Raw genomic sequence first — 10,590 nt, forward strand, 5'->3', positions numbered from 1 at the left:
AAATTAGACTTGCGGTTAATGGATGTTGTAACTGCATACTTATATGGGCCACTGGATAATGAGATTTATATGAAAGTACCAGAGGGTATAGAGTTGAAAAACAAATCGAGTACTCGAGAACAACACTGTATAAAGTTGAATAAGTCACTTTATGGATTGAAACAATCAGGCCGAATGTGGTACAATAGGTTAAGTGAGTACCTAGAGAGAGAAGGATACAAGAATGATCCGATCAGCCCTTGTATCTTTATAAAGAAATTTGGCCAGGGCTTTGTGATTATAGCAGTGTATGTTGATGATTTAAATATCCTAGGAACCTCTGGAGAGATTTCTCAAACAGTTGAATATCTTAAGAAAGAATTAGAGATGAAAGGTCTTGAAAAAAAAAACAAAGTTTTGTTTGGGATTACAGCTTGAGTACATAAGAGATGGAATCCTTGTGCATCAAATGGCATATACAGAAAAGTACTCAAGAGATTACACATGGCCGAGTCTCACCCATTATCTAGCCCCATGGTCGTGAGGTCCCTCGGCCTGGACACTGATCCGTTCCGCCCTAAGATGGACGATAAAGATGTCCTTGGTCCCGAAGTGCCATATCTCAGTGCCATAGGAGCTTTGATGTGTCTGGCTAGTCATACGACCAGATATATGTTTTGCCGTGAATCTATTGTCTAGATTAAGCTCTTGTCCAACCCAAAGGCACTGGAACGGGATTAAACATGTTCTTCGTTACCTGCAAGGAACGAAAGACTTGGGTCTATTTTATACTAACCAAAACAAAGAAGGTTTAGTTGATTTTGCTGATGCAGGTTATCTTTCGGATCCACACAATGCTCGATCACAGACAGGCTATGTTTTCACACATATTGGAACAGTCATATCATGGCGTTCCATGAAGCAGACGATCACGGCCATATCTTCAAACCATTCAGAGATCTTGGCTGTTCATGAGGCCAGCCGCGAGTTGTTCAGAACAGGGGGAATAATACGTGTTGTACTCTTTTTCCTTCACCATGGTTTGTCCCACTGGGTTTTCCTGGTAAGGTTTTAATGAGGCAACATCTAAAGTGTATTACAATCCATGTATGGTTATGGCATCCAAGGGTGAGTGTTATAAATCATATTGTGGATGTCCATAACCGGCCCAATGCTAGAGAGAGAGAGTCGACCGTGAGGAGAGAGAAAGAGAGAATCAGCATCTTGCATTTTTCTTATTATATTATGATTTGTATTTTTTCCATATTTGTATTTCCTTTCTTTAATCTTTCCATTATTCTATAACGGTGTAATTCCCTATATATAAAAGGCTCCTATGAATAATATAAAAACATAGATTATATTTTCTAGTTTCACGACATAAAGCTCTAAGTCCAACAACTGCTCAGTGCTCACCTCCACGATTTAAAAATTGTTTTTGTAAATGCATGCATGCATGCAGTCAAAAGAAAAGAAAACTTTAGGTTTACCTTTCATCTGAAACAAACTCTAAATCGATGGTGGAAACAACAAAAAAAAAACAAAATCGGCGAGTTTAATATACAAGACTCTCACAGTTCCTTCTTCATGCTAAGAGTAATATACACTTCACAACTAACTTTCGCTACTAAAAAGAACAAATCGTTAGCTGCATAAAAACGTAAATGGAGGTGGACAAATAACCGTTATGTAAGACCATCTCCAATAGAGCTAGATTAGTGTTGTTTTCATCACTAAAGAAGAACTAGATTATTGTTTTTCTATTTTTAAAATTTTGTTTCCAAACCTATTAATCGTTCAACGTATTAATTTTTTTTAAAACCAGTTAAGTTAATTGTAAATTAGGTGTGTTCCTGCACCATGTGCAGTAAATATTTTTTTAAATCTAAATCATACATAAAAATATTTTTATTAATATTTTATTATTTTTACTAATATTTTAATATACATCTTATTTAATTAAACGTAAAATTAAGATAAAAATAATTTTATTTATTTAAAATTATATTTAAGAATATATATGTATATATTTAAAATTATAATCTTTTTTTGGTAACAATGTTAAGTAAAATTATAATCTTAGATAGATTTTTCTATCAATTTATTTTGGTTAAATATATGTTAAATCAATTGTATAAAATTAAAGAAAAATTGATATAAAATTGTATAATTATCACAAATCAAAACTAAACAATATTTATAAACTTTGTAGATATATAAGAAACTAATTATTTTACGATAAAATTATATTTTTAGAAAAAATTGTAATTTTTTAAAAGCTTTAGGAAAAAAAATTGTATAATTATCACAAATCAAAACTAAACAATATTTATAAACTTTGTAGATATATAAGAAACTAATTATTTTACGATAAAATTATATTTTTAGAAAAAATTGTAATTTTTTAAAAGCTTTAGGAAAAAAAATTGTATAATTATAAAGATAAAATAAAATAATATTTCAAAAGTTGTAATGTTATATTTGAATATATTTATTTTAATGATGATGTATGAATTGTTATCATATTCTAAAAAGTTTACTAAAAATAAATATCAACATTAAATTTAATGTATGAGTTATTACCATATTCTAAAAAAAATTCCAAAAATATATATTAACAGTAAATGTAAGTGTTCATGTCATATTTAGCTATAAACCATGTCATCAATTTAGTAGTATTGTCACATTTTTCTGTGAAAGTGATTGTATAGAAGACATGTGGCAAAATCACTTCTCAAATAATATATATGAAATTTTTAAGTAGAAGAAACTTGAGTAATGAAGAATTTGATTTTTTCAAAATTTAAAATATCCTAACCTGATACGAAATAACCGAATCAGAACTAAAAATACCGGAACTCGATCTGATATGTAAAAATACCCGAAAGGGTTCTAGATCCATGTACCGAAGTATCCAAAATTTTGAAATACCTGATCTGAACCCCAACGGATATCCGAACGACCATGCCTATATGAGAGCACTATTAATAGAAAACAAAGATAATTTTGCAACTAAATATAATTTTGTGTTCACAATTTTATTTACTTATTTGTTTGTAACAGAAATATTTGCATAGTTTGATGTTTGGCATAAAACATCAAACCATGCAAATATTTCCCAAGTTTAAGACTTGTGTTTCTTCAACGATTTGTGCCTGTGGAGGAACATGTATGGTATCCTTTGCATTGTACCACGCCTGATACTCACTCTCTGCGTATCTGACTAGCTCCAATGGATCCCTGTCTATACCTCTAAATAGCTTATCATTCCTAACCTTCCAAATGTATCAGATTATCCAAGGATAAAGGTCTCTATCATCTTATGGCTTTATAATACTAATTTTCCTCCAAAATAGGTAGTCCATGTTGGCATAGATACTTGAGATAAGAAACGTTTGAGAGCTTGACGGTGTTGATCATAATGCCCATGCTTGTAAAGTCGGTGGGCATTCAAAAATCGCATGAGTAACAGTTTCTTCTGGCTCTCCACATCTTGGACAGTAGTTATCACATCGCATATTGCGACGTATCAGATTCCTTGTGACCGCTACCTGCCCTGAGATTAATTGCCATATAAGATGACAAATCTTTTTTGGTGCATTCACTTTCCAAGCAAAGGCTTGAAGTTTGGTTATACTGGGCTCTAGAACTTCTTTTTCCTCATCATCTGTCAGTATATCTGTAGCTACCCAGTATCCAGACTTGACTGTGTATTGACCATTTTTGGTATAACTCCAGCAAAAGGTATCACGTCGATGAGTAGGGATTATGGCCAGACTCTGAATCATCGGTATGTCCTCTTGGTCTACATATTGTTCCAGTAATCGAGTGTCTCACTCTTTTGATTCAAAATTAATAAGACTACTGACAGTCATCTTTGGATGTACTACTGGGGCCCTGGGGCGAGCCGGCCTTACTGGCGTTGAGGGAATCCATGGATCCTGCCAAACATTAATTTTATATCGTGAGTGCACTTTGTTTCTGATACCCATAAGTAATAGCTTCCTTCCTGCTATAATACTCATCCACACATAAGTTGGATTATCCACTGCGCCAATTCGCAAAGGCGAACTCAGGCGATAGTATTTTCCCCGAAGAACCCTCGCAACTAATGAATCTGAAAATTGAACTAGACGCCAAAGCTGCTTTGCTAACAAAGCTAGGTTAAATTCATGGAACATGCGAAAACCAATTCCTCCCTCCTCACTACATGCATACATCTTTTTCCATTTAGCCCAATGAATTCCTCGTTTATGTGGATTTGAGCTCCACCAAAATTGTGTGATGGCACTTGCAAGGTTCTCTCATATGTCTAATGGAAGCAAAAAGCTGGACATGACATATGTCGGAATAGCTAGCAAAATAGATTTTATTAACACTTCCTTCCCTCCTTTTGATAGCCATCTACCAGTCCAAGCATTCACTCTGTGTAGTAGTTTTTCTTTTAAGAACGCGAATAGCTTACACTTGGAGCCACTAATATCCTCTTGGATTCCTAAGTAGGAGTCCATTCCCCCCCCCCCTTCGTTTTGGATACCAAGTGTATCTTTAATCAGTTGTCTATCGTTTGTTGCAATCCTCTTACCAAAGAGTAATGAAGATTTATCAAAGTTAATACATTCACCAGATGCATGCCCATATTTCCTGACTACCGTGGAAACCAAAATTCACACCGTCGATTTCTGTAATCGGAGGAAAGTCAAGAAACCCTAAATTTCCCCGAGCTCTCGGATTCTCTGCGAGAGCCAAAAACAAGTGGCCAAATAAATGCGGAAAATATGAAAAGATAACAAAACGAATTTATAGAAAAGGTAGATCTTATTTCGAATCCGCGTAAGAGCGTTGCGATCAATACAAGAGATTATAAAAGCTTTGGCCGCAAGATCTGTCAGTGAATTACCTAGTTCTAGCAACCTAAAACCTAAAACCTAGTTGAGTCGCAGCTTGATAACAGAAAACGAAAAAGATACAAAAAAGGTTTTGATTGATTTCGGACTGAACCTTATGAAAGGCTGCCTATGTACCCCTTTCGAGGATCAAGCCGAACGTAGTTCGATTGAAAGAGTAGAACAAGAGATCGAACCGCCTTTGCGAGTTCGTCTAGTAATCGAGTACCAGTCATAGAAACATGACATGTCGAGAATAATGCCTAAAGTTTCTAAGTGTAGAGAGTTCTAAGAGTAAAATGAATTGTGTCTCTGCCTTTTCAACCTCGAAGTCCTTATATACTCCTCATAGAGGCGGTTTGCTCTTTCCATTTCTGCCCTCGGTCGAGTTTATCGCTTCGCGGAAATATTCCATTTTCCTTCAATCTTCGTGTTTATCTTTGGAGACTTCACATTTATCCTCCGAACTTGACATCTATCTTCTCCAGCAGAATAAAGATAAAACGTCATAAAAATTGGACTCGATTTTGTATAAAATCGCAAGTGGGCTTCTAGCTGCGTTTCTGACCCTTTCGGGCCGTTTTTCGACTTAAGCGTTTTTACGATTTATCGAAAGTGCGATTCCGAAACGACGTCGATTCCGAAGAAGGTTTGAATTTCTCGTATAGTGGAGGCAGTTCGAGGTGTTTAGTTAACCGGTGCGTTCGGTCCAACTCGCCCGTTCGGCGAGTTGGATGATGGTTGTTTCTTTGTTCGGGATCTGTTTGTCTGAGGCCTCGAGTAACCTTTCTTGAAGACTTATCGTGTGAATCATTTTTGGAGTTGATACGAAACTCGATCTAGGTTTTTCTCACTTTTCTTTTGACTTTTTTCTCTCTTTTTCAAAGAGGACATTTCCGGGGAAGTTCCGACGTTGATTTCGTTGTAACCAATTTTGATTCCAACAACTACTTTCATAACTTCTTCACATTCACGAGGCTCCGCCTTACAGAAGAAAAGATTATCATCAGCAAAGAGAAGGTATGATACTGAGGGGCTAGCGCGCAAGTCACATCCCCGTTATTTTCACTTGGTTCTCTGCATGATTAAGAAGACTAACAAACGCTTCTGTGCATAGAATAAATATGAAAGGAGACAAAGAATCTCCTTGATGTAAATCTCTTCTTGGGACAATATTTCTCTTTGGTTCTCCATTCATGAGAACTTTGTACTTGACCGAGGTGATACATCTCATCTTCCAGTCAACCTATATCTCTGAAAAACCCATCTTCTGCATGACAGCCTCAGTTAACGACTATTCCATCCTATCATATGCTTTACTCATATCCGTTTTTATGGTCATTCTCTTAACTCTTCCCCCTGGCTTGGTTCTCAGCGCGTGGAACATCTCCTGGGCTATCATGATATTATTTGTGATATATTTTCCAGCAACAAAAGCTGACTGGGTTTCAGATATCCGTTGTGGAAGATTCTTCTTCAATCTTTGGCATAAGACCTTAGATATTATTTTATAGCTGGCATTGCATAGACTGATAGGCCTAAACTTTGTCATCTCATTTGGCTTAGTAGTCTTAGGGATTAGGCAGATATTGGTATCATTTAGCCCATGCGCCATTGTTCGTTCAAAAAGAAACTGATTAACCATACGAGTTAAATATTCTTTGACAATATCCAAAACATCTGGTAGAAAAGGGTTGTCATTCCATCTGGTCCTGGGGCTTTTTCTGGGTGCACGGCAAAAAGTGCTAATTTTACCTCCCATTCAGTCACTGGTGTTGTAAGATCTTCATTTATTGTCCCAGTAATCGTTGTCGAGACCTCTGCTAGCGCAGAAGCTATATCCTTCGGGTTGGAAGACTCAAATATTTGCCTAAAATAGCTAGTAGAAATGGCTACTAATCCTTCCTCATCCTCCACCCCATTTTCATTTTCATCTAGGAGTTGTGTTATCCTATTCCTTGCTCTTCTTTGCTTCACAAGCACATGGAAATATTTTGAGTTCGTATCACTTTCCCTTAACGAGAGAACCCTACGTTTTTGTCTCCAAAACATCTCTTCAGCCTTAAGAGCAGTAGATAGTTCCTTTAGAGCATCTGCTATTTCTCCGGAAGTAAAATCATCATTTGAATATAGACCCTCCACCTTCTCCTTAAACTCCTCTGCCAGCTTTTCTGAATTCACATTGTTTTGTCTTCTTCATTGGCTCAAAGCTTTTCGACAGCTAGCAATAGGTTCCATTTGTTCGCTTCAGGAGGCAGATCCTCTAACTTTCATCCTTCCAGAATGACTTGCCTTAGCTCTTCATTATCCAACCAACATTTGTCAAATTTGAATTTCTTTTTTTCTTCACTGGCTTTGTGAGAATGTCCGCTAGGACCAGACGATGATCCGAGCTCCAAAGCCTGAGATACTTAACAGCTGTATGAGAAAATTTTTCATGCCAATCCTCATTCTCCACTGCTCTATCCAATCGACACCTAACAGTTGTCCCTCATAATCTTTTTCCAACCCATGCAAGCATATTCCCAGTAAATGGAAATTCTAGCATGCCACAATCACTCAACATCTGCTTGAAAGGCATGAAGGAGCTATCAAAATGCCTTATGCCTCCCTCCTTTTCGCTATGATCAGTTATTTCATTAAAATCACATATCATGAACCAAGGTCCAATTCGTGTTGTTGAGAAACGCGTAAGCCGTTCCCAGACCTGATCCTTACGTTCTTAAACAAGGTCTCTATAAACAAATGTCATAAAGACTTTTATTCCATTAATGACTGCTTTAGTGTCAATCATTCTGTTATTCGAAAATAAAACATTAACTCGAAATTCATCCAAAAATAAAAGAGCTAAACCTCCGGTAATACCAAGTGGCTCAACGGTAAACAAGTGATCAAATCCTAAGTCGGCCTGAATGTTTTGTAACAGCAGCCTCCTATTCTTCGTCTCAGAAAGAAAGACGAGTCATGGGCGATGCTTCTGACACATCTCCGTAAGGCGTCGAATTGTGAGGTCGTTTCCAATCCCTCGACAGTTCCAACTGAGTGTCCTCATAGATAATCGTGGGATGAGTTTTTGGAACCCATCAATCCATCACTTCTGGACGAGCCACCTCTCTGCTTCTTCGAACTCTGGTGGTGACGTGTTGACTTGCTTGATTCTCGAGCCGTATGAGCTCCATGAGACGAAGATAAAAGCTTACGAGGAGATCCCCGATGAAGGATCTCAATTTTTTTACTCTGAAAGCCCAATGGAACAGTCGCTTTAGTGCCTTGTCTACTGATCTTCAACGCTTTAACATCAGGTCCTGCAGTCGCTATGATCGAATCATGCTGAGCTGCGGTGTCTTCCATCTATTTGAGATCCAAACCTAGTAAATCCTCATCTAGCACTTCACACTTCATCATTCCATCATCCTTCTGATCCTCAATTTCCATATCATTCAATGCACCAATAATCTGATTATCTCCTGCAATGGTTACAGGCTCCTGATCACTAAGAGTCTTAAAAGAGAGAGATCGAGTAAGCCCTTTAGATCGTTTTGTAACATTCTCATCCCTGTCATGATCGACTCGGGATGGCGTAACAATAGTGCTAGCCAGCCCTTTAGCGATGTTACCCTCTCCCGACCTCATAACTTGTTGAGCGTTTGGACCATTTGGACCATTGTTCCTTGTGCCAGAGGTTTGTTCATAGGGAACAATCTCACGAGAGCGTGTTAATGGTTCCTCCCGTTCATATTGAGAAGTTTTTGACGTGTTAACTTTATGCTTGGTCGTCTCTGCTTTCTCTTGCCAAGTTAGCTCCTGGTGACGGTCATATGGACCTTTAGAAGCTCGGGAACCCCCATATCTGTTACTCCTAGAGTGATCATTTCAACGTTGCATGATCCTGTCTGTATGCGTGCCACGGAGCTCACGAGAATAAGGTTCCCTCTGCGCATACTTCCTGTCGTCCACACCATACCCTGAACTAGCTGAGTGTCTGGTATATATGTCCATGCGTGGCACCAAAAGCGACTTTGTGGCTGTTCCTGTGGAAGCTGCATCCTCGTGAAGATACCAGGATGATTTGTTTGTGATTGGAGTCGAGACCGTATGTCCAAGGAGGGACAATATTCCTTTTAATTACGTATTTTTTAACAAATATCCAAATATACTTAAGTCCTCAAAATCTGAAAATAAAATAATAGAAAACATAAAAAAAATTGAATAATGCAAGACTAAATATTTAAATTTACATAAGAATTAGTTCAATTTAAATATTTGGATGGAGAACAAATAAATATTATCAGTATTTTGAACATTTACTGTTATTTTTAGACATTTACTTGTGACTATGTTGATAATTTTTAGATATTTTCATATTTTGAATATCTAATAGATATAAATTTAAAATAATTAATATATTTAAGTATATAATTGTAATTTACACTACAGGAAATGTGGGTATTAATAGCGGGTGTTAAACGCTATTAGTTCGTTTAATAACGTTCCCTAAAACGCTCTGACAGCGCCCGTTATCGTAGGTCCGACCCTTTTGATAGCAGATCTATCGTATGCTATAGTTAAATAAACAACGATAACGTTAATATCTATGCAATTGTTAATCCTACTATATAAAAGGGACTAAATTCAAAGCTTTTGGGACTATCCACCTCAGCCAAAATATTCTCATCCAAAAAGAATTAGAAATAAATGTCATTTAAAAGATAATTAACTAATATACGACTTTTGATATTTCTAGACATTTCAAATTTGTAACTGCTAATTTATTAATAGAATCATATATCTATATTGAATTATGTTCTATTTTTAATCGTTAGACTTCAAGGGTAAATAAATTATTAATTTATAATATATATAGTTTATAACTTTATATTGTAGTTATAAATAAAGAGAAAATAACCGGAGAGGGTGAAGAAGCTCATGTAAAATTATGTAATTAAAATGGTAAAATGGTGAGTATGATAAGGTGAATCTAAGAAAATTTGTTGTACAAATTATGGTGCTTTATTTGTCTATTATAATGATTTAAAAAAAAATATATATTCACATAAATAAGTCAATATTTGTTGTTTTTTTTTTTGGTAAGATGTTAAGATTATCATTTTCTGAAAGGTTACACTGTTGTTTTTAAACAACTTATTACATCAAGGAAACAAACACAACCAACAACAACTCAAAGTAAAAAAAGCCTTAACGAGGTCTTATACAAGAAAGATAAAAAGAAGTAGAGAAGAATAGAAAGAAGAACTTGCCGGGTAAGAGAGGAGACGGTCACGCATCATACGGTCGAGAGAGGCAAAGATGACCGATGAAAGTGAGGAGACAGCTGTGAACACACGAGCATTATGCTCTTTCCACAGCAGGTAGATGGCTGACTGAAAGTAGAGCTTGATGACTGGAGTAGCATGCGCATCTGCGTTGACGCGAGGTTGATTGATCCAGGCTGCAACAGAGTGTAGATCAGCCTGAGGAGAAATCCAAACTTCAGCAGCAAAAGGCTCCTATATCAAGCGAGAGAAAGAGCACTTATATAGAAGAGATGATGGTGAGTCTCTATTTCCAGATTACAAAGGACGCACGTTCCGAAGACATTTAACCCCCAGCGCCTCAAGCGATCCTTGGTTGGCAGTCTTCTCCTCAAAGCCAGCCATGATATAAACGCATTACGTGGAATATGTTCCTTGAACCAAATAGTCTTGTGCCAATATTTATTGTTGAT

Source organism: Brassica oleracea, chromosome C3, assembly GCF_000695525.1.
Source record: "Brassica oleracea var. oleracea cultivar TO1000 chromosome C3, BOL, whole genome shotgun sequence".
In the NCBI taxonomy this organism is placed as follows: Eukaryota; Viridiplantae; Streptophyta; class Magnoliopsida; order Brassicales; family Brassicaceae; genus Brassica; species Brassica oleracea.